General features: G+C 37.8%; 1 protein-coding gene across 1 annotated transcript in view; it reads left to right on the top strand.

Annotated features, from left to right (window-relative positions):
* Positions 1 to 26,223, top strand: part of galnt18b (UDP-N-acetyl-alpha-D-galactosamine:polypeptide N-acetylgalactosaminyltransferase 18b) — a 150,296-nt gene that overhangs the window by 55,906 nt on the left and 68,167 nt on the right. The window lies entirely within an intron of this gene.

The following is a 26,223-nucleotide window of genomic DNA, read 5'->3' as shown; positions in this document are numbered from 1 at the left end:
CAGCTGGTTTATTTTTAACTGATGGCCTTAAAAGATTTCCCATTATGAAAGTATTGCACAGAGTGGTATGTCTAATAAAAGCAAATGAAACATTCACAAAAATGTCTTACTGTTGCATAACATACTAACTGGCAATGCTGAAGCTTTGCTTTCGGGTAAAATATTGAGAGAATATAGTCTGGTCTAACGAAGCCAAAGCTGAACTTATTGGATGTCACTGCATGCCATGTTCGGAGGAAGAATGGTTCTCCATGTTACCCCAAAAACAACATGCCAAAAGTTAGTTTGCAGGTGGGAACATCATGGTGTGGGTTGTCTTACATTATACGGTACTAAAAGACTTCATATAACTCAAGGAAGGATGAATGGAGAAACGTACTTGGACCTTCTTGATAGGAATCTGAAGATGAACAATTGTGGATTTCCAAACAAGACAATAGTCCCAAACACACAACCAAGGAATCTCTTAACTGGTTTCGGAGAAAGAAAGTAAAATTGCTAGAATGCCCCATTGAATCATCTGACTTGTAATATATGAAAACCTATAGAAAGAACTAAAGATCAGATTACAAATTCAGGACCCATAGAGCCGTCAACATTTAAAGGTAGTTTGTGTGGAAGAATGGGTCAAAATTACATCTGAGCAATACATGACTAGTTTATCCTAACAGGAGATGTATTGAAGTTATTATTGCAAACCTTTTTCTTATGAAGTGTTTCATAAATTTATTAGTGTTCAATATTTATTGCATGTGGCATTCCATATTTTGAACCCATATCTTAATTTATCATTTATGTACTAAATTGTTTTTTCTTTGTATTTGTGGATTACTTAAGTTGTTGCCAACATGTGGTGGGAACTTCATGTCAATAGAAATACTAGAAATATATTCACTGAAAAAAAACACATGTTCCATACCTATTTTGACAGCTGTATATATGCTCCTGGATTTTTCTGTTTAAAGGAAGATTCCTGCTTTGTGCCTTAAATATCAGTTCTATTATCTATAGAAAGACATTGTGGGTTTTCTCCTTGTCCTGTTTTTTGTTGTAGATTCCTGTTTTTCTTGACCTGCCTCTGCAGCATTTCTGGTTTGTTGAAAAGCAACAAGTAGAAGCAAAGAGAACACAAACATTAAGTTGTCCTATTTACAAATTGCAGAAATTATTCTGAAGACTTAACTATTAACTTGGCATTTGAGCTCCTACCAAGGGATACATTTTTTTCACTTAGCCTCCATGAATTCACACAGAATGTTTGGATAAGCACACTTAAGTATATGGCTAATCTCAAAGCTGCTGTGACTCATATTAAAGTGGTTGAAAAGTGATGGCAAACATTTGAAAAAACTATTAGATAAATATCAATATATTCATGTTTGAAACCTCAGGCTGAGTAGGTTTTAGATTTGAATAAGATTCACTTGCTTCGTCTTTGGTTGCTGTAACAACCTGACAACATTTGCTTCATGCTGAAAACAAACCAATGTCAAGGTGATTTAATTCATCTTTACTATAAACAGAACTGACACTTCTAATTTCAGCAATTAATCAACATCGTAAAAGTGAGGGATGCCCTTTGAAAGCTATTTCACCTGTCTCTTTTCACAAGTTTGGCAAAACAGAACCATAAACTTAACCAAACCAAATAACTGAATTATTTCTTTATTTTATTTTATTATGTTTTTTTCCAACATCATTACCACATTTTAGCCTGTTGTTTTTATTCCATGTTTGCCTAATAAGCAGTTTTAGTGTAAATCTTGTGCTTTTATTAATAACTTTTCAATAAATATTCTGTATTTTGTGTAATTGCAGATGTTGAGTAAGAAAAGTGAATAATAAAAGCTTTGGAGGCTAAAAAAAACAGTTTAACCCAAGAGTTTAAGAGATTATCTTTTGTTATGATTATGAATATGAATATAATATTTTAATAAATAATATTTCGTCCTGTTAAGGGTTGTCCTGTGAATACCAGCCCAATAAGGTGGTGGTATTACGACAAAATTGAAAGGGATAAGCCAAGAATGATTTGCTGAATAAAACCAACCTTCTGGATGACTAATCAACGGTGTTTAATTAGCCGGCTTTATTTATTAAAATAATTTTTAAAGAAATATTAAGGAAATATAAACAATATTTAGGGAAAAAGTATTTTGAATATTAAACAAACCTTTTGGATAAATGTGTCTTAATGGTGTTTAATTAGCCAGCTTCACCTAGTACAAATAATATTTAAGGAAATTTAATAAGGAAAATGTTAAAATAATATTTAAGGAAATATTATTTCCTAGATTGGAAACTAACAACCTTTCTGGGTAAATGATCATCAGCTGACTCAAAGTGGGCGAGAACATGTTCTTAGCCGTTAGCGGTTAGAGCTAACAAAAGAAGCTTACAGCTGGTTACCAGAATCAAACATATACCTTTAAAATACCACTAATAAAAGGGTTGAAATGGATAAGCGTGGGCAGCGCTTATGGCCGATCTTCTGTGTTTAAAAACCACCCTTTAGTTAAAGTTTGTCTTAACTTAAAAAAACAAAACAGAAAACATCTCTACATCAGTGCTAGTCTGCTAGCACTTACTGTAGCTGAGTTTCTCAACACAAACAAAAACAAACGTCATTAAATGAACATTATTTAGATTATTTACCTCTAAACTAATCTTCTCTGCCCAAACAATACCTCTCACGTGACCCCTGCAGAGGAGAAGTTGTCCTGGGCGTTGAGGAAACATCCACGGGTGTGTAAACAAAGGGTTAACTTGCAGCTAACCCCCATAGCTGTGGGGTAGGGCGGCTCGATCTTCCGGCCCGGCCAAACCGTATAGCAAAGGCACGTTTGGCTCCTTGGACGCAATGCGGTGAGTAGCTCTCATTACCTGGACGTGTGATGCGGTCCCTGCCTTCTTTTCCAGGCCATGGGGGAAATCCTCTTTGATTAGGGCTGCTTCTGGAGACCTCAGAAGAAAAGCAAAGTCAAGCTTCTCTTATTACACCCTTTATATGAATGAATGCCAGATACTTGAACAGCAAATCATAACTTTGTTGCATGTGATCGTAGTCACCCTGGATCCAAGTTGAAGAGTTCTGTCTGCTTGACAGCAAGGAGACATTAGCTGTCTCTCCTTCCAGCTCCGCTGGGGACCTGTGTGGAAGAGGTCTGTTTGTTGGAACGCAGGGTTTTTATTCAAGCAGTGATGTCACAGGAAGTCCACTGTTACCCCTCTTGTTCCTTTTACTGGCTGTGGTGGAAGTAGGTTAATGCGATTTAATTTGAAAGTTCTAGAAAAGTTCTTACTGGCCTTTAATGTTGTAACCCATGGCTGGGGTCCCAACACTTTCTTGTTAGCACTGACACTAAAATTACACCACATATTTAGGAGCTCGGAGTTGAGCTGATGTTTCTCTACATCAAGTCAGCTGAGGTGGCTAGACGTCCCACCTGGATGTCCCACTGGGAGGAGGCCTATGAAATGGACCAGGACATGCTGGAGGGACTATGTCTCTGGCCTGGGAACACATCAGGATTCTCCTAGAGGAGCTGGAGGAGCAACCCAGTCCCAGATAAGTGGAAGAAGATGAGACAAGTTATTGTTAGTTGGAGTTGGAGACCCCTGCTTTATGCCATCTTACACTAACCTTATAAAACAAGACCTCACAAACTACATGGGTTTAGTGTATGAGTGAGGTGGACTGGGGCATCAGTTCAGAGAAATTACAAAACAGGAGCCTGCAAAGTGGAATATTCCAAAATAATTGTGATTTTTTTGTATGATTATATTGTTTTCTGTGGTTGTTTGGAGGCAATATTGAAAATAAATGAGCAATTTCATGTTGATACTATTCACCCGCAAAACACTGGATGTCAGTGGGCATCTTTTTTATGGCTATATCAGGTCAACCATTCAATATCCTTATATAGTCCTTAATAATGATGTTCAGAATTTGACTTTTTAACACATTTGTCCTGTTTACATAAACCTTTTAAAAAGTTAAAAGATAAGTTTTGCAAGCGTGTTTGGTTAGCCCTAAAATCTTTTCACTTATTTTTTGAGGTCTATCTACCTCCAAGGTGTGGGTGTTTTGTGGAGATGTCCAGAACGTCCTGGGTTTGAATCCAAGCCTGGGTCTTACTGTGTGAAGCTCTCCAAGTTCTCCCAGTGCATGGATGGATTTTTTAAGGGTACTCTGGCCCCCTTACACAGTCCAAAAACACATTTGGTGGGTTAATAGGAGACTCTACATTGCCATTGGGTATGGGCATGGGTCTTTGTTGTCATGTGATTGACAATCTGTCCAAGTCTACCTTACGTTTTACCTAATGACCACTGGAGAAAGTAACCAGCCCCCCTGCAAGGATCTCATTATACCTGACACTTTTTGGCTTATTAGCAGTGCACACCTCAAGACTGAGGGTTGTAAGCCTCTGCCAATTGTGTTTTGTTGGCTTGAAACTGAAAACTTTGGCAAATGGTTTAGACAGAAGGCAAATCTTCTATTTTTGGAATTTTAATGACATTCTGCTTAAAGGTGACCTATTATACTTCCTTTTAAACATTTAGGATAGGTCTATGGGCTATACAAAACATGTTAATTAAGTTTTTGGGACAAAATAATTCTCAGATAATGAGATTTCACCTCCTCAGTGTCCCCTTTTTTGATCTCCTTTCAGAATGAGCTGTTTCAGGGCTCTGCTTCTTTTATGCAAATTAGCTGTATCTGGCCATGCCTCTAACCAGCACTTCATACACGTGAAAATGAAACCGAAACTTATAAGACACCACTGTAAGTACGTACATTTCTGTCATCTGCACATTTGCCACAAACAACAGGGACTGAAATTTTTGCAAATCCTTACGTTGACTGATGTGAGTTTTCAAAGCAGCCCGTGGTGAAGTGATTCGCGCAAACTAGTACTGTCTTCGGCAATGTGACTAGAACATTGCCTTAAAAAATAAAATAAAGCGGGAGAATATGCATGGACACATGTGGATCTCTGCAGCCAACAACAGAACATCTGCCTTTGAGGGTAGCTATTGTAAAGGTAAAATCAGTCGACAAGACGTGATCCTCTACTGAAAATCAAGTGGATGGAGCTCTTCTTCAGTTGCTAGTCAGGGGTGGGACTCAGGTATCATTGCGCTGTGTCAATGTAACTGTGACGTCACAATTACGCAGCTTTGGAAACCGTGTTTTCTAGAAAAATAAAACATTCATTTATAGCCAAAAAATGGCTGCATGTTTTTTGTGTGTTTGGACTGTTTGTAGAAGCATTAGAGACCCAAATGGAAGTATAAAAACGTTCAAAAAGTGAATTTTTTGCATTATAGTTTCCCTTTTTAGCCCTGCGATGGACTGGTGACCTGTCCAGGGTGTACCCCGCCTCTCGCTCATAGACTGCTGGAGATAGGCACCAGCTTCCCTGTGACCCACTATGGATTAAGTGGTAGAAAATGACTGACTGAGTTTCCCTTTAAGATGGGGATAACGTTTTCTGTAATGGATTAGTACACAGCAAAGATGCAAGAAAATACTTGAATGAAAACTGGTCTCATAACACACTGCTTGTGCAAGACTAATAAGGCTTTCACATTCCTGTTTTCCCATTGTTTTATTCTTGTGTGCACTTTGGATTTCCTCTAAAAGGGCCTTTTAACATACTTGATCGTAAATCAAATTTCCTACCATGTTAGTGTGTGGATATATCAGGAGGTTAATGGTCAATTAGAGGAGAGTCTTTGTGGGAGCCAACTGCTATTCCTGGCAGTGTGAATGAGCTACAAAAAAACTCCAACGAATAAAAAAACTGTTCATTGGCTATTCTAGTGATTACTTTCAGATTTATTCTGACTTTATGAGACATTCACAAGGTTATACTGCAGTCACATCTAGACTTGTAGTATTCACGGTATTTGTTATGTATAATTAAAGCTTTAAACCAGGACAAAATCTCTAAAATTACATATGATTTTTTTTTGTCCTTGTAGTGCTTATATGTTTTTTTTTATTTTATTCCCATTTTAACAGTGAACCTTAACACAGCTCAAGAGAGCGAGTCTGTGACTCTTAATATTGCCCCAGTTGTTGAGTGGCTCGTGCTTTATATATCTTTCTCTTAATACTCAGTACTCTCGATGAAAACCCAAGGAGTTCTCCCGTTAAATAATTGATCAGTGGCTTCTATCAGCAGAGGCCATTATCAAAAGAAAGAAAACATAAAACAGAATATCATCTGATTTTCAAACCTCATAAACACCATTAACATCGAACAGTTTTCCAGTTATAGCTGTAGTTGTTAAGAAAAAGCTTATGAAAAGGTTTTGTCCTTACTTGTCACGTACCAAAACATCTGCAATCCATTACATGGCTTGCATTCATTAAACAACCCTTTTCATGTAGCAGTGCTGATATACAGGGGTTGGACAATGAAACTGAAACACCTGTCATTTTAGTGTGGGAGGTTTCATGGCTAAATTGGACCAGCCTGGTAGCCAGTCTTCATTGATTGCACATTGCACCAGTAAGAGCAGAGTGTGAAGGTTCAATTAGCAGGGTAAGAGCACGGTTTTGCTCAAAATATTGAAATGCACACAACATTATGGGTGACATACCAGAGTTCAAAAGAGGACAAATTGTTGGTGCACGTCTTGCTGGCGCATCTGTGACCAAGACAGCAAGTCTGTGTGATGTATCAAGAGCCACGGTATCCAGGGTAATGTTAGCATACCACCAAGAAGGACGAACCACGTCCAACAGGACTAACTGTGGACGCAAGAGGAAGCTGTATGAAAGGGATGTTCGGGTGCTAACCCGGATTGTATCCAAAAAACATAAAATCACGGCTGCCCAAATCACGGCAGAATTAAATGTGCACCTCAACTCTCCTGTTTCCACCAGAACTGTCCGTCGGGAGCTCCACAGGGTCAATATACACGGCTGGGCTGCTATAGCCAAACCTTTGGTCACTCATGCCAATGCCAAACGTCAGTTTCAATGGTGCAAGGAGCCCAAATCTTGGGCTGTGGACAATGTGAAACATGTATTGTTCTCTGATGAGACCACCTTTACTGTTTTCCCCACATCCGGGAGAGTTACGGTGTGGAGAAGCCCCAAAGAAGCGTACCACCCAGACTGTTTCATGCCCAGAGTGAAGCATGGGGGTGGATCAGTGATGGTTTGGGATGCCATATCATGGCATTCCCTTGGCCCAATACTTGTGCTAGGACTGCCAAGGACTACCGAACCATTCTTGAGGACCATGTGCACCCAGTGGTTCAAACATTGTATCCTGAAGGCGGTGCACCAATACACACAGCAAGACTGGTGAAAGATTGGTTTGATGAACATGAAAGTGAAGTTGAACATCTCACATGGCCTGCACAGTCACCAGATCTAAATATTATTGAGCCACTTTGTGGTGTTTTGGAGGAGCGAGTCAGGAAACTTTTTCCTCCACCAGTATCACGTAGTGACCTGGCCACTATCCTGCAAGAAGAATGGCTTAAAATCCCTCTGACCACTGTGCAGGACTTGTATATGTCATTCCCAAGACGAATTGACGCTGTATTGGCCGCAAAAGGAGGCCCTACACCATACTAATAAATTATTGTGGTCTAAAACCAGGTGTTTCAGTTTCATTGTCCAACCCCTGTAGGTTAAAGCTTGGCTGGATTTGTCTCCATTACCTGAAAGGCATTGATATAGCGGCATACTGAAAAAAGAATCTCCCTGAAACCTCATATATCCGCAATATTTGTGAATCCTTCTGGAAGGTTGAAATAAGTTACGACAACAAAAGAGTTGCATAAAAATCATGAAAATAATGATTCCAACTAGAATGATGCATTGAGAAATAAAGCTAACCTGAAGTGTCTGTTTTCAGTTCAATGTGTCATAGTGAAGCAGCCCAATTTAGCTGGTTTTCATCTTTGCAGGGAAGTTGATGACCAGTCATACAGGCTAAAATATTTCACCAACTTCTCAGACATTTGTTGTGAAGTCCACAGTGCATAGTTTTGATGGATCATTACCTAATGTGCCAGATGGGTTATTATATACAACAATTTGTAAAGCGCTCTGCCAAGGCTGTTTGGAAAATGCAGACAATTTCAAAGAAATACTTATCAGGTCATTAAATGAACCATCTGTCCCACCATCACAAGTAAATTCCATTAACTGAGAAACAAGTCGCAATTGTTGACTGCCTAAACTTAAATGTAGCCTTAAGTAAACAGGTATAATTTGCTAAAAATATTTTCAGTATGACAGGTCTTGTTAGTTCTCCCTTAAGAATACAAGTGAGAACATATAGTCCATTGTTATTCAGATGGTAACTGTCTCTCCCTGATGCTACTACTACTACTTTCATTTCGTACAGTCTAGCCCCACAAACACCAGTATTGCTCTAAAATGTACTCATCATATGCCGGCTTGTTCACAAACCAGAGAGACACAACTGATGTTTATTGTGGTCTTGCATCTTCATTCTTCTAAGCACTTTTACACCACAAGTACACCTGGAACTGATGAAACATGTAGATGATGTACAGTACATTAGCCTACTTGCTTCCACTTACACAAAATATACAATTTACAAAATACAGAATAAACATACCACTGTGGCCTGCTAGTGGACAAACCGGTGGACATGAAAACACTTCTTATCCTTCTTAATTGTTCTTTTAGTTGAAACAGTAAAAGTGACAATACCAACCATACGATCAGTTTTTGCCTCCCGCCAATAGACTGCTTTAGATAGGCACCAGCTTCCCCACGACCCACTATGGAAGAGGTGGTAGAAAATCACTGACTGACTGACTGATCAGTTTTTGAGGTTTGCAATCAGCAACAGAGTCTTAGTCTCTTGTGTTAGTAGACGGTGACATTTTAAAATCTTCATTTTTATTCTTCTGTTCCCATCGTTTTCAGGATGCTCTTTTAGATTTAAAAACCTATATTGTGATGCTCTATCTTCCTGACATTCAGAGCAATCTTTGTCACACTCCATTTCCTATTTTCTCCAAATACAGCTCTGTTCTTGTTGTGTTATTATGCATCCTGAAGATCCACCCTGCGAAGCAGTAAGTCAGTTTGAGGGGAAAATGATAAGAAAAGTAGGTCTTGGTAAAAAAATATCACACTCCATTGTAAGTGAATGATTAATATAGAATCAGACCGATGGATGTCTTATGTGAGAGATTAATGGTATTCTTCACCCTGTGCTTTTTCATGCCCAGAGCCACATAGGTATATTTTTCTGCTATAAAAGACTCTGAAATATTTTTGATTTATATACTGCTTCTCTAAGGAGAAGCAGTACCCAAGACTCCAAGGAAACACTTCTTTAAATGTCAAATATTTATAATAATTACAAAGATAGGATAGAGAGTTAGAAGATAAAAATATATATAAAAACACAGGCTGCTAAATCTTATGGGTTATCATCTTAGATGACTATATTTATTGTAAATATATCACTCATACATCTTTTTTTGTGAAACACTCATAAGATTATGGTGTTAGGATATATCCCAAGTTCTGTGTCATTATTTCATGAAACAGGCTGCTCTTCAGATGAAGTGAAAAGAGTGCAGCCAGTTGCTTAGACGTTTACCCGCTAATGACATTAAATTTCTGGAAGCTAATCCTTCTCTTAAAGAATGAAAAAGCACAAAGAAAGCCTTTCTATCCTTTTGAAGGGCATGAGTGATTTCAGCGCTTTAATGAGGATAAAGGAACAAAAGAGGGTAGGAGATGACAAAGGCTGCGCCAAATAAACACGACCCTCCTCCTAAATTCTGCCGCTGCAGATCGCCTCTTGGGAATAAACAAGGGGAAAGAAAGCCACACACCCTTCTCCTCGTTCACGGGGAAAATGTCAGTGTGATGTCCCGGCCACTGATGCCTCCTAATGAGAGAGTCACAGAGGCCTAAACAGTGGCAAACACAGTCTTCCACCCAGTAAGTGGACATCCTGCTTGGTGTCTGTACTGTCAGAACAAAATAGGACTTCTAGTTAGTACAGCTGTAACAACATGAGTTTAACAGTCATAATGTGTGTGAGCCACTACATAAGACAAGTGCTCTTTCTCTGCATAAATTGCTAGTTTTCATATAGACTTTTAAAATCCCAACCCTCTTTTCATTGTTTTCTTTGATACGTTTCTACATTAAAACTGGTTTATGCGGGGAGTGGTTGTTTATATGTACTTTTTTTTCATCTGCTGTAGCTGTAGCTGCTGTAGCTGTGTTTGTGGACACATGATTATGCGTAGGTTGGTGTGGAGATTCTGAAAGTATGATAATCTTGGGGAAATATATTTAAGTTTGGTGATAACGTAGTGATAAAATAGATTAAAAAAAACCATTTATTTAATATGATTATATTTCAAAATAAAATGCAACTACTGTTACATAGTGGTTTTAAAATATGTAAAAATGTTGCCAATAATTTACTGCTATATGCAATAAAAACATTTATAATATTTTATACTGTAGGCTACAACAGCCAAGACCCAGCTAATAATTAAAAAAACAAAACTTTTCTTTCGCCACAATGTCATGATATGCTGATAGTGTTTTACTGCCACTGCTAATGTCCAAAGCTAATTATTGGGATTTTCAGGCTTGTTGAAAACGTCAGAGCATAATATTTCTGCTATGTTTTGTGGTGTAGAATTATCTAAAGCAAGCAGAAAGGAAGCAGGCAGACAGTTTCAATTTAATAAAAGCAAATTGACAAAAAAACTGAGGTGGAAACCCAACGAGAGACATGGAAGTGCCCAGGAAAGCCCAGCAAGAGGTGGATGTAAACAGTGGACCTAAATGCTGAGAGGTTGGTTACAGGAGTGGAAACAGGTGAGACTGATTAACTGAATGTGTAGCAGCCGTGGAAGGATGACTGAACACGAAAAAAATATACATTACAAGCACAAACAGCACAAAATAACTCAAACAGATGTTACAGTGAAAACAAGAAGCAAGTTAAGAAAACAAAGTGTAGAGGAGCAACCAGATTACCAGAATACCAAAATGAAAAAATAAAATAAAATTACTCAAAACAGTGAGAAAAAAACTCAAAACAGAACTAAAACCAGCACATTAAAAACCTAAACTGCACAACAAACCAAATAAATTGTTGTTATTGTTGATTTCTTCTTCTGTGGGTTTTATACAGGTTGTCTTCCATCATGCTGTGTACATTGTGGAAATATATTATGTGTGTGCATCATTACTATGTTCAAAACCAGTGTGGGAAATAAAATGTGTAACATGTGTTAGTATAAGACATTGTGTGGCCTGCAGAAGTATTTCTCTCAGGGGTATGGTGAAAGTGGAAAATTACTGAGAACTGCATGTGTGTGAAAATTAGAGATAGTACAAATGACTGAGTTACTCCCTGCTTATATCAATAGATACGGGATGCAGCAGTGGGACAATACCTGTCTAAATATGGTAAGCCGGAAAAGTGTGTACGTGACTATGTGTAGAAAATATCGTAAACAAGGGCGCTGCTCATTTTCGTGTGTGTTTTAATAAAAGAAATGATCCCAGTGAGAGAGAGCCAGAAGAAATCTCGGTGTGTCCTGACCACATGAGCTCTCTCTTCTCCCTGGGTCCAGGTATTTGAATGACATACAGCTGTCTCCATGTGATTTATTCTAATGTGTTGTGAATTCCTCTAGGTTACGGGGAATAAAACGAACGCGCAGAAGACCCCGTTAAAGGGATACTTCAACATTAATTTCTACTGATGGCAGTGCCACTTCCCCATACAAGAAGATTTAGTTTTTCCTTTCTACACGAAACTGTAGAGCGGAGTTTTTTCAAAACGTTACACTGAAACCTTTTTCAATCGTTTTAGAGAAAATGCACGTTGTTGTTGTGTACATGAACAGTAGAAACGCAACAAATCTTAACCAACAAATGTTGTGTAAACATAGCCTTAATCATAACATTAAAAGCAAGGCACATTTTATTAAAGTTTATTTTCACACATACTACACTTTCAAAAAGTTATTTGAAGATATTTCATAGGTTTTTGTGGATAATGTTTATACTCTGTATGTATTTAGGAAAGTTGTGAAACAATTGTGGTGTAATTCATGCTTATGTGGTTATAAATTCAACACAAAGTGTAATTAGCCAAGATTTGAGTTTAATGTGTTTAACAGAAAAAACTAGAAAAATATGTTGGTTTGGAGCAGCGACTTCTCGCCAAAACCAGGATTTACTTTGAAACTGAAAACCAGGTGAAGCCAACTATAAAATACATACAAAACAGAAATCATGGGACCTAGCTTTTAATTAACCTGAAACCAAAGTAACGTTCACTAGTAAGATTTATGAAATTGATGTTGTATAATCAATGAGGTTTTTAACCCTGTTTTGATATTTTCAAGAGATACTTTTAATCTTTTTAATCTGAAAAATAAGAGCTGGGATGGGGATACTTGTTGCCCCCCATCTTGTCGCCTGTACGTGGGGGTTCACCCCGGTGAACGAGAGGGTAGCCTCCCTTCGCCTATGGGTGGGGGACGGGTTCTGACTGTTGTTTGTTCTTGTGCACCAAACAGCAGTCCAGACTACCCACCCTTTTTGGAGTTCTTGGAGGGGGTGTTGAAGAGTGCCCCTCCGGGGGACTCCCTTGTTCTGCCGGGGGACTTCAACACTCACGTTGGCAATGACAGTGAGACCCTGAGGGGTGTGGCTGGGAGAAATGGCCCTCCCATTCTGATTGTCTATATTCAGTTAAATAGCCCTATTCAATTTCCTGTATTTGTATTTAGGCTTGTTGAGTTTGATGTGTTCCAAGGACACTTCATTCACTGTATCTCCGTTAACAATTATCACCTGCAATGTCTTTTTGTGGATATTACTGCCTGAAAATATTTAAGCTCTCATCTTTTTCTTAGTTTTTTTTTTCTTAGTCAGTGAATATTATCTTACTTTCACATAAAGTGTGTGTGTGTGTGTGTGTGTGTGTGTGTGTGTGTGTGCGTGCGTGTGTGCGTGCGTGCGTGCGTGTGTGTGTTCCTGTTTTGGCATCACAGTCAGAACCAATTTTCCGATATCACCACCCAATTGAGGATCATTTGTACCAAAGTGAGGACATTCCTCACGACCTATTTTGTTAACGGTTAGGTTTAGGACTAAGGTGTGAATTGAGTTTAGGTTAAGGTTAGGGTTAGGCATACACTGGTAATGGTTAGGTTTAGGGTTGTTGTCAGGGTTAGGGCATAGAAAGGGTTGAAAATGACTGAAAATCAATGGAAGCCAATGGGAGTCAACACATGGTCCTCACTACATATAGCAAAACAAGAGTGTTTGTGTGTGTGTGATGATTACATTTTATATATATACTGAATAAAAGCATTCATATATATTTTGAAGTAGTAAAACGATTCCAGTGAAAGCTGAGTCCATCTTCTGAGACTACTGAGAACCCGAATGTTCCTTTCCAATGATCTAAGACCCATATTGGAATTTGTCAGCATTGCCAAAGTCAATTAAACCTTTAAACTTGCTGTAAACCTTGAAGAGAAAGTGCAAAGATAATAAAAGTGAAGTGATGTTGTGTCATTTAGCCTATGAGAAATGACTTTCAGCTCTGATTTGTAATACATCCAACTGGCAGCAGCAGAAACAGAGAAAATTAATTTATAAAGAGGTGAAGGCGTAAGTGACCTTTTATTTGTTGTAATAGCAGAGCACTCTTTAAAGTAAGTATGAATTGAATTGGTTGAACATGTCTCTTTCTCTGCTCACGTGGTAAGCTGCAGTGAAAATATAGACATTCTCGGCTATTACAGATTTAGACCAAAGCGTTGGAAAGAGGTGTGAATGAAGTCAAGCTGTTGCAAGAAAACAAGTGTGTTTCTTTCTAAATCTCTTTATATTAGTTGTTAGATGTGGAAGAGATTTGGGTTTCCGTTGGAAACAAAGTCACAATGTAGAAAAGACAGTGTTCACAGATTTAAAAAAAAATTTTCTATCCCAGATCTCTTTAACTCTCTGAACAAACAACATGAAGTTGTCAAACAAAATGTGTCTGTCTGAATAAAATATGGTGTCATTTAACCGTGCATAGCTCAACAGTGACCACTCATATGCCATCATTGATCATTTGAGGAAATATATAACTTAGACATTGTATTTCAGCTGTTGGGGTGAGAGGCACATCAAGATTTGCGAGACCTGACAATTTCATGTTGTGTGTTTGTGTAGTCATCCAACAGTCTTTGTAGGTATCATTAGCAAAGGCAGCTGCATGAATAGTAAAGCATGCAGACAATAGATACAATGTGACATGTGCACAAAAAGTCTTCATTTTGAATTTCCACATATTTTAAACAGTGTCACTCAAGGTTAGCTATCACTATCTTTCTTATGAGACATGTTTATGAGATATTTCACAAAACCGCAATATGAAGTAATAATAACAGGCTTTATAAAAATGTTTACAGCAAAACCCTTCCATACCAAATACCATTGCAAGGTACAATCTTTAATGTATTTTATTGGGATTTGATCTGACAGATCAACACATAGTACTAGAAAATTATAAAGTGGAAGCAATATGATACATGGTTTGCAAAATATTTTTTACAAACAAAAATCTAAATCTGAATCTGAAACATGGAGTCCATTTGTATCTAACCATGTGAGTGTGTTTGTATCTAACTGCGATAACCCTAAATAAAGTGAAACCAATTGCCTTCAGACATCACCTAATCAAAAAATATTGTCCACCTTGTGTAATGTAATCAGAGTATAAATCCAGCTGTAAATTCAAGGCCTCAAATGTTTCTTAGGGAGGGCAAGGAAACACAGCAGAAAGGTTAGAATTAAAGTTGTGAATACATTTAGAGCAGGGTCTAAAACAATATTGCAAGCTTTGCACATCCATTTAAAACTGCACTATTAAATTTTCCAAAAATCACCCTCTTCCAAAAGAGTATCACACTGCAAACCTATCAAGAAATTGACAAAAACCTAAAATGAGAGGTTGGGCAAAATTTGTTAGAGAAGCATGCCTTATGGAGGAGGAGCTGCAGAGATCCACAGCTCAGGTGGGAGAATCTGTTGTCTGAATAGCTATTATTTATGCTATTGTTGGGACCCACAGCCATGGATTTCAACATTAAAACTCCAGTACAAACTTTCCTGGAACTTTCAAAATAAATTGCATTTAACCGACTCCCAGCATAACTTCAGAATGGGGGTAACAGCAGACATCCCATGATGCCACTGCCCATATAAAACCCCCACCTTCCCAATGGTCCGATCTCTTCCACAACGGTGATCATTGGGACAGGGGAGGCACAGCGCGCTAATGTCTCTTTGCTGGCAAACAGACATAAACTCTTCAAACTGGATCCAAGGGTGTCATACGATCATTGATCATATGCACTAAGTTAAGTACGGATGAATTCCTGTTTGTGTACCCGGTATTCATTCATAAAAAGGGGAAATTAAGGTAAAGGCATTGCTTTACTTTCTCTCTGAGGCCTGCAGAAGCAAACTGTGTTCCAGAGAATTCCCCAGTAGAGACGCTGTCTCTACGAAGCCAAGTGGAGCGGTTTTTCCCGGTCTGAAAGAATGACAATAGGAGCCGCATCACCGTGGTTACGGTAACGGGCAGCCACTCCCCCACAGTGGACGTTTCTTCAAACCTTCGCCGCCCTGGACAGCTGTTCCTCATCATGGTTCAGAGGTTAGGTTTGGGCAGAGAAATATGTAGCGTGAAGTGATCTGAACGTTCTTCATTTTATGAAGTTTGGTTTTGTTTGTGTGAAACTGCTATCTTGGTGCTAGCAGGCTATCTGCAGCACATGTGCTCAGTTTGTGTTCTGTGTTTGTGTGTTTGTAAAGTTAAGACAAGCTTTACTTGAAGGGTGATTTTAAACACAGAAGATTGATCATAACACGCCGTCTGCGCTTATGCATTTTAACCCTTTTTATTAACGGTATTTTAAAGGTGTGTGTTTGATTCTGGTGCTAAGCTATCAGCTTCTTTTGTTAGCTTTAACTGCTAACATTTAAGGACACGTGCTTGCTGCTAAATAATATTTACCCAAGGTAAGGAAAGGTTTTAGTTTTCAATCCAGTAAATAATATTTCCCTAACATTATTTTACTAAATTTGATAACTAAGTAAACACCATTAAGCCCCATTTCTCCAGAAAGATTAGCCTCTTTTCCAAAATATTCCCTTAAATATTTGACCATTTCCTTAATAATATTTCTTTAAATATTATTTTAATGAATAAAGGCAGCTAATTAAACACCGTTGAGAATTGGTCATCCACAAGGTTGGTTTTATTCAGCAGATCATTCTTTAAACATTATTTTATTAAAATAATATTTTATCTGATCTTGCATTGTGAATGGTTGTCTAAATGTTGCTGATTATTGCCTAAATTGGTTCCAAGACTAACTTAATTTCACTTCCAGATTCTTCAAGATAATCCAAACAAACATTGCATGGTAATGTTGCATCACTCTTTTGGTCATGATTTTCAATCATCTTTAATCAACTTGTTTATATTGTACACAGCCCATTAGTCTTCCCTATTCTTAATTCTGCTTGGTAGTTTAGTTGGGTTGTTTTAGCATAGTAAAGAGTTTGTTGATTGAAATATGTTTGACTCTGAATTGACTTATTTTTGTTAATAAATTCTTGTATTTTAAGAAATTGTGTGAATTCATTCCATGTGTGTGCAGAGTTTATGCTGTTCAATAATGCAGAGCTTGGCTCACTCTTTTTGATCTTTTCCCAATACCACCGCCTTACTGGGCTGGTATTCACAGGACAACCCTTAACAGACCGAAATATTATTTGATAAAATATTAAAGTATTAATATTAAATATTAAATTATATTCTCAGATTCATAGTCACAACACTATCCACAAATTTGACCTTTACAGAAGAGTGGCAAGAAGGAAACCATATTTGCCACAAACCATGGAAAGGACACAACAACTGTAAAAAGGTGATCTGGACAGGTAAAAGGCTAAGATTGAGCTTTTTGGCCTTTCTGAAAAATGCTTTGTGAGAAAGAAACTTCACTGCACATAAACGCACTGTAAAAAAAAACATGGTGGTAGCAGCAGCATCATGCTGTGGAGATGCTTTTCTTCACCAGGGACAGGGAAGCTGGTGAGTGTTGATGGGAAGAGCCAAATACTTGGCAATTCAATTCAGTTTTATTTATATAGCACCAAAATCACAACACATGCTCAGTCAATTGCTATATCTAGGAGAGAGAAAGGGTTAAACACTGAAAGACAGGGCCAAGTGGATCATCTGTAGAAGGTGAGCATTAAGTTGTTGCCAGCAGAAGCTTGGATGATGCCCCTCTCGAGAAAGGTGTCACAGGTAGACACAGAGTCAGACCAGGTGTAGCTTCTAGGAAGAGAAAAGAGAGAGAACATAAAGTTAAAATCTGAAATAACAGCAAATAATGCAAAATTGGAGAGTAGTGTGAGAATGTAGCAAAGAGGGTGAAAGTGGTCATTATGTCCTCCAGCAGCCTAAGCCTATAGCAGCATAACTACACAGATTGTTTCAGTTTATTTCTTTATATTGCGCTTATTTACAACAATGTTGTCTCAAGGAACCCCACAAAGGGTCCGAAATGGCGCGGGGCCGCCGGGGAGGCCAGACCAAACCACCGAGTTCCAGAGCCTGGCCACCCCAGAACGGGCCACGTGTAGGGGCACTAAGTAAAATAATAAACTGATCAAATTTGTCCATGTAGAGCCCACTGATGGTCATTGTTATACTAAAAACCACAAGGATCGGGATACCTCTCTCTGTTAGACTGATTATAACCATTGGAAAAGAGAGGGGGTCATACAGGTAGCAGAAATGGAGGGTGTGTTTGCACCTCAACCATAACTGAGCCGGTTTAGGCTAAACCTGACTCCCCCTTACTCCAACCAACAGGGAGGCAGGAAGGCTCCCTCCCTGATAACCTAAGCCACTCTAACTATAAGCTTTATCAAAAAGAAAGTTTTAAGCCTAGCCTTAAAAGTAGACAGGGTGTCTGCCTCACGGACCAAAAGTGGGAGCTGGTTCCACAGGAGAGGAGCCTGATAACTAAAGGATCTGCCTCCCATTCTACTTCAAGATACTCTAGGAACCACCAGTAAACCTGCAGTCTGAGAACGAAGTGCCCTGTTAGGAACATATGGAACAATCGGATCTCTGATGTATGATGGAGCTAAATCATTAAGGGCTTTATATGTGAGGAGGAGAATTTTAAATTATATTCTGGATTTAACAGGGAGCCAATGAAGGGAAGCTAAAATAGGATAAATATGATCTATCTTTTTAATTTTCATCAGAACTCTTCCTGCAGCATTTTGAATCAGCTGAAGGCTTTTAACTGCATTTTGTGGACATCCTGATAGTAAAGAATTACAATAGTCCAGCCTTGAACTAACAAATGCATGGACTAGTTTTTCAGCGTCACTCCTGGACAGGATATTTCTAATTTTGGCAATGTTCTGGAGGTGAAAGAAGGAAATCATAGAAACCTGTTTAATATGGGATTTAAATGACATGTCCTGGTCAAAAGTAACACCAAGGTTTTTTACTTTATTACCGGAGGTCAATTTAATGCCATCCAGGTTAAGTGATTGACTAAGCAGTTTCTTTCCAAGTTGTCCAAAGACGCCGACTTCTGTCTTGTCTGAATTTAGAATCAAAACATTTAAAGTCATCCAAGTTTTTATGTCTTCAAGACATGCTTGTAATCTATCTAACTTGTTGGGTTCATCAGGATTATGGATAAATAAAGATGAGTATCATCAGCGTAACAGTGAAAATTTATCCTATGCTGCCTGATAATTTTACCTATTGGAAGCATATATATAGTGAAGAGAATTGGCCCACACACTGAACCCTGTGGTACTCTACAAATAAACCTGGAGTTTGAAGATGATTTAGCATTTACATTTATCTTTAACAAACTGGAATAAATAAAGATTTATCTGACAGAAAACCTTTGAAGAAAACCTGTTAGAAACTGCAAAAGCTTACAAACTGGGGTGAAGATTGACCTTTTAGCAGGACAACAACCTTAAACATTCAGCCAGAACTACAATATATTCATGATTTAGAATGGCCCAATCAAATTCCAGACCTAAATCCAATTGAAAATCTGTGGAAACTTTTATTAACTGATACTCAACTGTCTGAGCTACAACTACCTTGTACAGATGTCTGGGCAAAAATTTGTCCAGATATCCAAAGCTAATAGAGGCAAGTACCAAAAGACTTGCAGCAGTAATTGCAGCGAAATGTTGTTCTATAAAGTATTGACACAGGGGCCGAATACGAATAAACAACAAAATCTTTAAAACCATGCAGCTGTCATAATGGGTTTAAGGCAGGACACAAATGCAGCATTGAGTGGAGTTAAATAAAGGTTTTTAATGCAAAAATAAACTTAGTTGACTAAGGCACAGGAACTTTGGCGGGTGAGCAACATAGATAGGATGAACGCAGGAGCAAAAAACAGTTACAGACATGGAAGAACTCAGGACTGGACCAGAGCAAAGACACAGGTTAGGTAACAGGAGGAACCAGCAAATGACAATGAAAGTCAGAGAGCTTTTAAACAGAGGGAAGTGCAGCGTGGACCAATGAGAAAGGGGAACAGGTAATCAGATGAAATAATGAACAGGTGTGAAGACAAGCTGCAGGGAACTGAGGAGAAATGTATCTGAAGGTAAACAACCAGTAGGGGGAGAAAGACTTGAGAAAACTAAGGGAACAGATCTAAAGGGAAAAGACATGAACACCAGCACTGAACAGTGATCAAATAAACTACTAAAAAAGGAACAGAAAAACACCTAACCTAAAAAGTAAACTAACAAAAAACCCAAAATGGCATCATTTGTCTTTGAACTCTTAATTGTCTATCACTTAAAATTCTTATAAAAACATTGGGGTTTGTGGTTGTAATGTTAAAGAATATACAAATTTTAGGAAATATTTATGCTTTTGCATGGGCCTGTAAATTTGTATCATCAATAATCAGAAGAGACCAACTGATTTCCTTCCTTTCATTGCATCTCAGTTCCACTGATGGCAGTTGGAGTTATACCATTTTTATCTAATGTAACATTTTATTTACAAATTTATATAACTGTCAGCTAAATACATTTATTTTCTTCATGAATTTATAAGCAGTTCCTTTCGTTACAAAGCCAGTGTCTTTGAATAGTAGATCTATCAGCAAATGTTGCATCCTTTAAATGAATGATGAGACATTCACTTAACAGACTTCCTGAAGGTCATCTCCTCATTCTCAGTGTCACAATTAATGTACAGTCATTATTTTGACTGCGACCAAGCGTTTGATGTTTTTGGCTTCTTACAACATGCTCATTAAACCACCTACCAACTTTTAGCATGTTTTATTTTACATTATCCATTAGTGAGCCAGTAAGGCCACATTAGGACACTATTCTTACCAGGGAAGCTGAGCATTTATAGAAATAGCATAAATAATAGAGGATATGCATGTGTTTATTGAATGCCCTCAAAGGTTCCCAACTTTAATTATTTAAGCTTTTCAAAACAACTTTGTTCTTTCTATTGCATATTGCATATGAAATAGTTAATGTAGCTTTCAGAAACAAGACATGATGAGGATTGCATATAATGTACCACAATACATGAATATCCTCCCTTTAGGCTGGTAGTAACCCAAAACTTGCAGTATTTTTACCAAGAGTCTAAGCAGCATACATTTGCTGTTCACTTTGCAAAAATATAACATATTTTGAAACTTAAAACCTTCTCCTCTGCACAGGAAGAGAGAGTTGAGAGGATGTGATAAAATCCTAATGCATTGCCTGGGATTTTTATGTGATCATATTCAAAACATAATGTGTTCATGTCAGTGGATTTTACTCTGCTCTGTTAAGTGTTTTCTGTTCCCCAGTTGTTTGTTGTTAACTTACAGTTAGGGTGATGGTCATCAGAGTCTGTCTCTTGTATGTTTCCACCCAGTTTCCCTCTATGGAGCTGTAAAGGCAGACAGCTAAAGCTTAGTTTCTCTGCTGCAAACACAACTAAAGCACACTTACTGACTTACCACAAGTGCCAGGAGTGCTGCTGGGAAGCTCAGGGAATACTATCCTAGTCTACATGCTCAGAGACAGGCACACGCACACGTACATGTTACTCTTTCTGTCTGGTATTTAGCCGTGGTTAATTTCAAATAGCATCAGTGTTACTTCACTGAACATAATCTGCAGAGAAGAATGGATTCTCCAGGGAAAACTACTTTTTAACACAAGATTAAAGTACTTAATAGAGAAACATGTCATATAATGTACAGTGCACTTCACTGTTTGATGTAGTTTAATAGATTTTTTACAGTGAGGATATCCTTTTATTTCTGCCTATATTTATGTAAAAAATCTGAAAAGACCCAAGTTGGCCAGCTTATCATATTCAAACAACACCAACCTGCCCCTACTGCTGCTTGAGGGATTCTCCGTTGAGGGAACTGTCTCTATAGGCCTAATTAATCACCACATGAACAGTCTGACAAATTGGGCTTCAGGCAGACTTGCCCAGATTGAAAGACCTGCAGAACTTTCATCCTGTTTAATCACAGGGTTGTCTTATCAAGAGCTGAGAGACTTCCCATCTGTTTCACAGTTGTGAAACTTGAACGACTATGTTGGATGTGAGAAGTTATTCTGCCTCGGGCTGATATGTTCACAGTGTTCTCTCGACTTGGATGTTGACTGACTTCTTGATTTTTGATAGTTAAGGTGTCGCAGTGTTCTTTTGAAAATGCTGATGTTTTGTCAGTGAGAATTTTTTTTCTGCAGCACCTTGTACCGACAAACATCCAAATATGGCATCTAGCTGCAAGGATTACATAAGGAATTTAGTCAGCGCTTTCACAGAAACCCATGCTTGCCATTGTTAATGAACTTCTGAATTGGCAGTTTGACTTAGATTATTATAATACAACTAACGTATTTGATTACGTACATATACACTATTGCAAAGCTGCTGTGAGTTTCTATGGCTAATGAAGATACAAACCTAAACAGTTGTCCCAGTGTCACCTTTCTACAAATCTGATACTGTGGCAGACAAAATATGAACGTCAGCTAAGTTAGGCTGCTACAGATGTGTCTGGACATGTCAAACAATTAATACTTACAGTATATACCTGACATGTACTGCAATGTTGTAGTATGTATGCACATATAACACATATGTTCTATTAACACCCTGAATTATCCTTACTTAATGTCATGCTATGTTATGCTATGCAGGTGCTCTTTCCACTCTAATGAAGATTTACTCAGCTCAGCTTGCTGAATGCTTTAAGTCGTTCACATAGCAGAGAAGTTAACCCTGCTTTTAGTTGAATTCACTTAATTATTATTTGACCACTTCAGGGCTGCAATATTGGGAATAGAACATTGAACTTTCAGATAAAACCTTGAAATTTGATATTTTGGCAATCATTTTTTTATAAGGAAAACAATAATGGTACACCATGGCAAAATTTTACTTTTTCTGTCCTTACATATCAAACTGAACTTTACACAGTTCATTTCAACAAACACAACATACTGCATGTAATGATCTTGAATCAGTGCAAGGTAAACAAATGTGAAACATGTTCAATTTAACAATGCTGTTGGTAAATATATTTAGTGACCTTACAGTTTCTGTTGTTAAATTAAGATAGGTCTCCTGGTTGTCGTCACACATGTAATGTCATGAAATTAAACACTTTCCCTAAAGTCTTTTCATGAGACTGCAAAAGCAATTTTAGTTCCTTTGGGGGTACAGGATTTACATGATATTAACCTTTACTCTGACATGGTGGATTCCGGGAATGTGTCCCCTGACTTTGATTCATCCATCAAATGCAGAGATCAGGCAGTAACGATAACATTCAAACTCCCTAATGCTCTGAAGCTCTGTTTTAGCCCTACAAATCAGCCCCGACCTGTAGAGGCATAGACCATGGAAGCTGTCCTTGTGCACCAATATGTTTGCATCAGAACCTTGAAGGCATTGAAGGCATCTGGTTTCATCAAACTGTGATCTTGATCATTTGGAAGCCAAATTATTGCCTTGAACTGTTTGCCAAGTTCATAGAAGAATGCTTGAATATTGTTTTAAGGCGCTGTGTTTATTTTCCTCAAATAGGTCACTGCTGTTAGTAGATACGGCTGTCACAAAGTGGTTGTTGTTTAAGTAGGTGGTATATGTCAAAGAAACATTCACATGAATGCAGACCCCCAATGTTTCACGGCAGTGGATACTGAGCATCACACTGCCTCTGCTGGCTTGTGTTCTTCCCCAGAGGCTTTTTCTATGATAAATGACCCCTCCATTCATGTGATTAAAAAAGGTATTTATCAAGCCAGCCATCATTCATTTTGAGTGCATATGTTCTGACTAGGTACAGTGATAAATGTGTGTCAGCATGAACAACATTTGGATTACATTTGGACAAAGTCAGGATGAAGTAAGAAATAAAAATGGGTAATTTGTACTTTTGATGGATTTAAAATTTAAGCCAAGTTACTTGTATCGCTTTTTAATGTTATTTTCCGATTAAGTTCTCTTTGTTGTGCCTCTTAATGTAATCCTTTCACACCTGCCCCCTCTCTGTTTAAGTTTTTACTATGCTGACACAGTGTGTCTCTCCTGTGTAAAAACAGTCTGCTCATAAATATTAACTACTCCCAATCTGCTTAAAGTACAATCTGCTTAAAATACACACTGCATACACACACACACACACACATCCGTGTTTTACTATCTTTATGAGGACTTTTCGGTTACTTCCATTGACTTCCATTCATTTTCCTTGATTTTTAACACTAACCCTAACCCTAACCAGTTAATACCTAACCCTAACCCTAACAATAACTCAATTCATACCATAGTCCTAAACCTAACCCCTTTCCCAAGAACGGAATTTGAAAAAGGGAGGACCAGGAAAATGTCCTCACTTTGTCAAAATGTCCTCACTTTGCGATAAAAATACGAAAAATGGTTCTCACTCAGCACAAAGTACAATAACACACACACACACACACACACACTCACTAAGTAACCTTGTGTTTTACAGGCAGTGTCACTGAAAACCTAAAGCCTCTTTTTCCCTGTCATTATTCTTCCTTTTGTTCTCTAGCTCTTTAAAATGACTCTCGATCCTTGTTTACTACCCCAAGCTCTTAATTCATCTTTACCATATTGATAAGATAGAAAGAAACCATCCTTATTCTTTCTCGGGTTGCATTTCACTGAAAAGGAAAAGAAAGCAGTAAAAAGTGAGTAATTCTTGATAACCTGAATCTGTCAGCAGCGACATGAAATGCTAAACATCTAAAATGAAATGAGCCTTCATCTATTGTTATATTGCCTGAATATGCTGGTTGTCTTTTCATACAATGTCTAATGTATAATACAGGAGCTAGTTTTAATTAGATTTAATTTCCGGCTGATTTGGACGTTTCAATTAAAACTCTGCTACCATTATCCATGACTTAGAGGTAAATCATCAGGAAACAAACTCTTTCCGAAAATAGATAATTCTTCATAGAGATGCCCTCTTGGCAGAGGTAAAGGTTTTAATAATTAAAAATTAATTACTGTATATCAGAATCAGAATCAGCTTTTTTGCCAAGTTCGTATATACAAACAAGGAATTTGACTCCAGCACACTTTGCTCTCTGGTTTTTGTTTTTGCATTACAGAATATACATACAGTACACACCAAAGGTTTGGACACACTTTCTCATTCAAAGAGTTTTCTTTATTTTCATGACTATGAATATTGTGGCTTCACACTGAAGGCATTAAAACTATGAATTAACACATGTGGAATTATATACTGAACAAAAAAGTGTGAAACTACTGAAAATATGTCTTATATTCTAGGTTCTTCAAAGTAGCCAGCATTTGCTTTGATTACTGCTCCACACACTCTTGGCATTCCGTTGATGAGCTTCAAGAGGTAGTCACCTGAAATGGTTTTCACTTCACAGGTGTGCCCTGTCAGGTTTAATAAGTGGGATTTCAAGCCTTATAAATGGGGTTGGGACCATCAGTTGTGTTGTGCAGGAGGTGGATACTGTACACAGCTGATAGTCCTACTGAATAGACTGTGAGAATTTGTATTATGGCAAGAAGAAAGCAGCTAAGTAAAGAAAAACGATTGGCCATCATTACTTTAAGAAATGAAGGTCAGTCAGTCCGAACAATTGGGAAAACTTTGAAATTGTCCCCAATATAATTCCACATGTCTTAATTCATAGTTTTGATGCCTTCAGTGTGAAGCTACAATATTCATAGTCATGAAAATAAAGAAAACTCTTTGAATGAGAAGGTGTGTCCAAACCTTTGGTCTGTACTGTATATACAATATACAAATATACACATATATATATATGTATTTATATATATATATGTGTATTTATATATATATATATTAATATATATATATATATATATATATATATATATGTTCAACAGAGAAACAGCCTGGGGAAGAAACTGTCTCTGTGGCGGCTGGTTTTAGTGAACAGTGCTCTGTAGCGGCGGCCTGAAGGTAAAACTCTATGCCGTTTTTGTGCAGGGTGTGTGGGGTCTGCAGAGATTTTTGCAGCTCTTTTTCTGACCCTAGACCTGTATAAGTCCTGGATGGAGGGAAGGTCAGCCCTGATTATTCTCTCTGCAGTCCTGATTATTCGTTGCAATTTGGACTTGTCCTGTTTTGTGGATGAGCCAAACCACACTGAGATGGATGAAAACAGGACAGACTGAATTATGGCAGTGTAGGATATTTTGTATATTTTGTAGCATCTGTTTTGAGGCAGACTATTAAAGAGCTAAGACTCTTACAGAATAAGATGTGAATACCTTATTTAATCCCCAGACCTGACTCATTAATTAACTTTCTCCAGGAATACCAACACACTGAATCAACAAAATTATTATGATAAATGGCAAAACTGCAGAGAATTCACCCTACTTGTGGGTTTCCTGAACAAAGCATTGAAATCATAATTATGAAATTATAACACACATTCACTCATCTTTTAAGATGATTTTTGCTCAGTTTTTATCCAGATTGCGTGCCAAATTTTTTTATTTTAAGCAACTGGCTGTGAACAAAGCTACAAAAGACTACGTAAGAGCAGACATTCGT

The sequence above is a fragment of the Girardinichthys multiradiatus genome, chromosome 4 (genome assembly GCF_021462225.1).
Source record: "Girardinichthys multiradiatus isolate DD_20200921_A chromosome 4, DD_fGirMul_XY1, whole genome shotgun sequence".
NCBI classification, from domain to species: domain Eukaryota; kingdom Metazoa; phylum Chordata; class Actinopteri; order Cyprinodontiformes; family Goodeidae; genus Girardinichthys; species Girardinichthys multiradiatus.
This window is presented reverse-complemented; position numbering and strand designations above follow the sequence as displayed.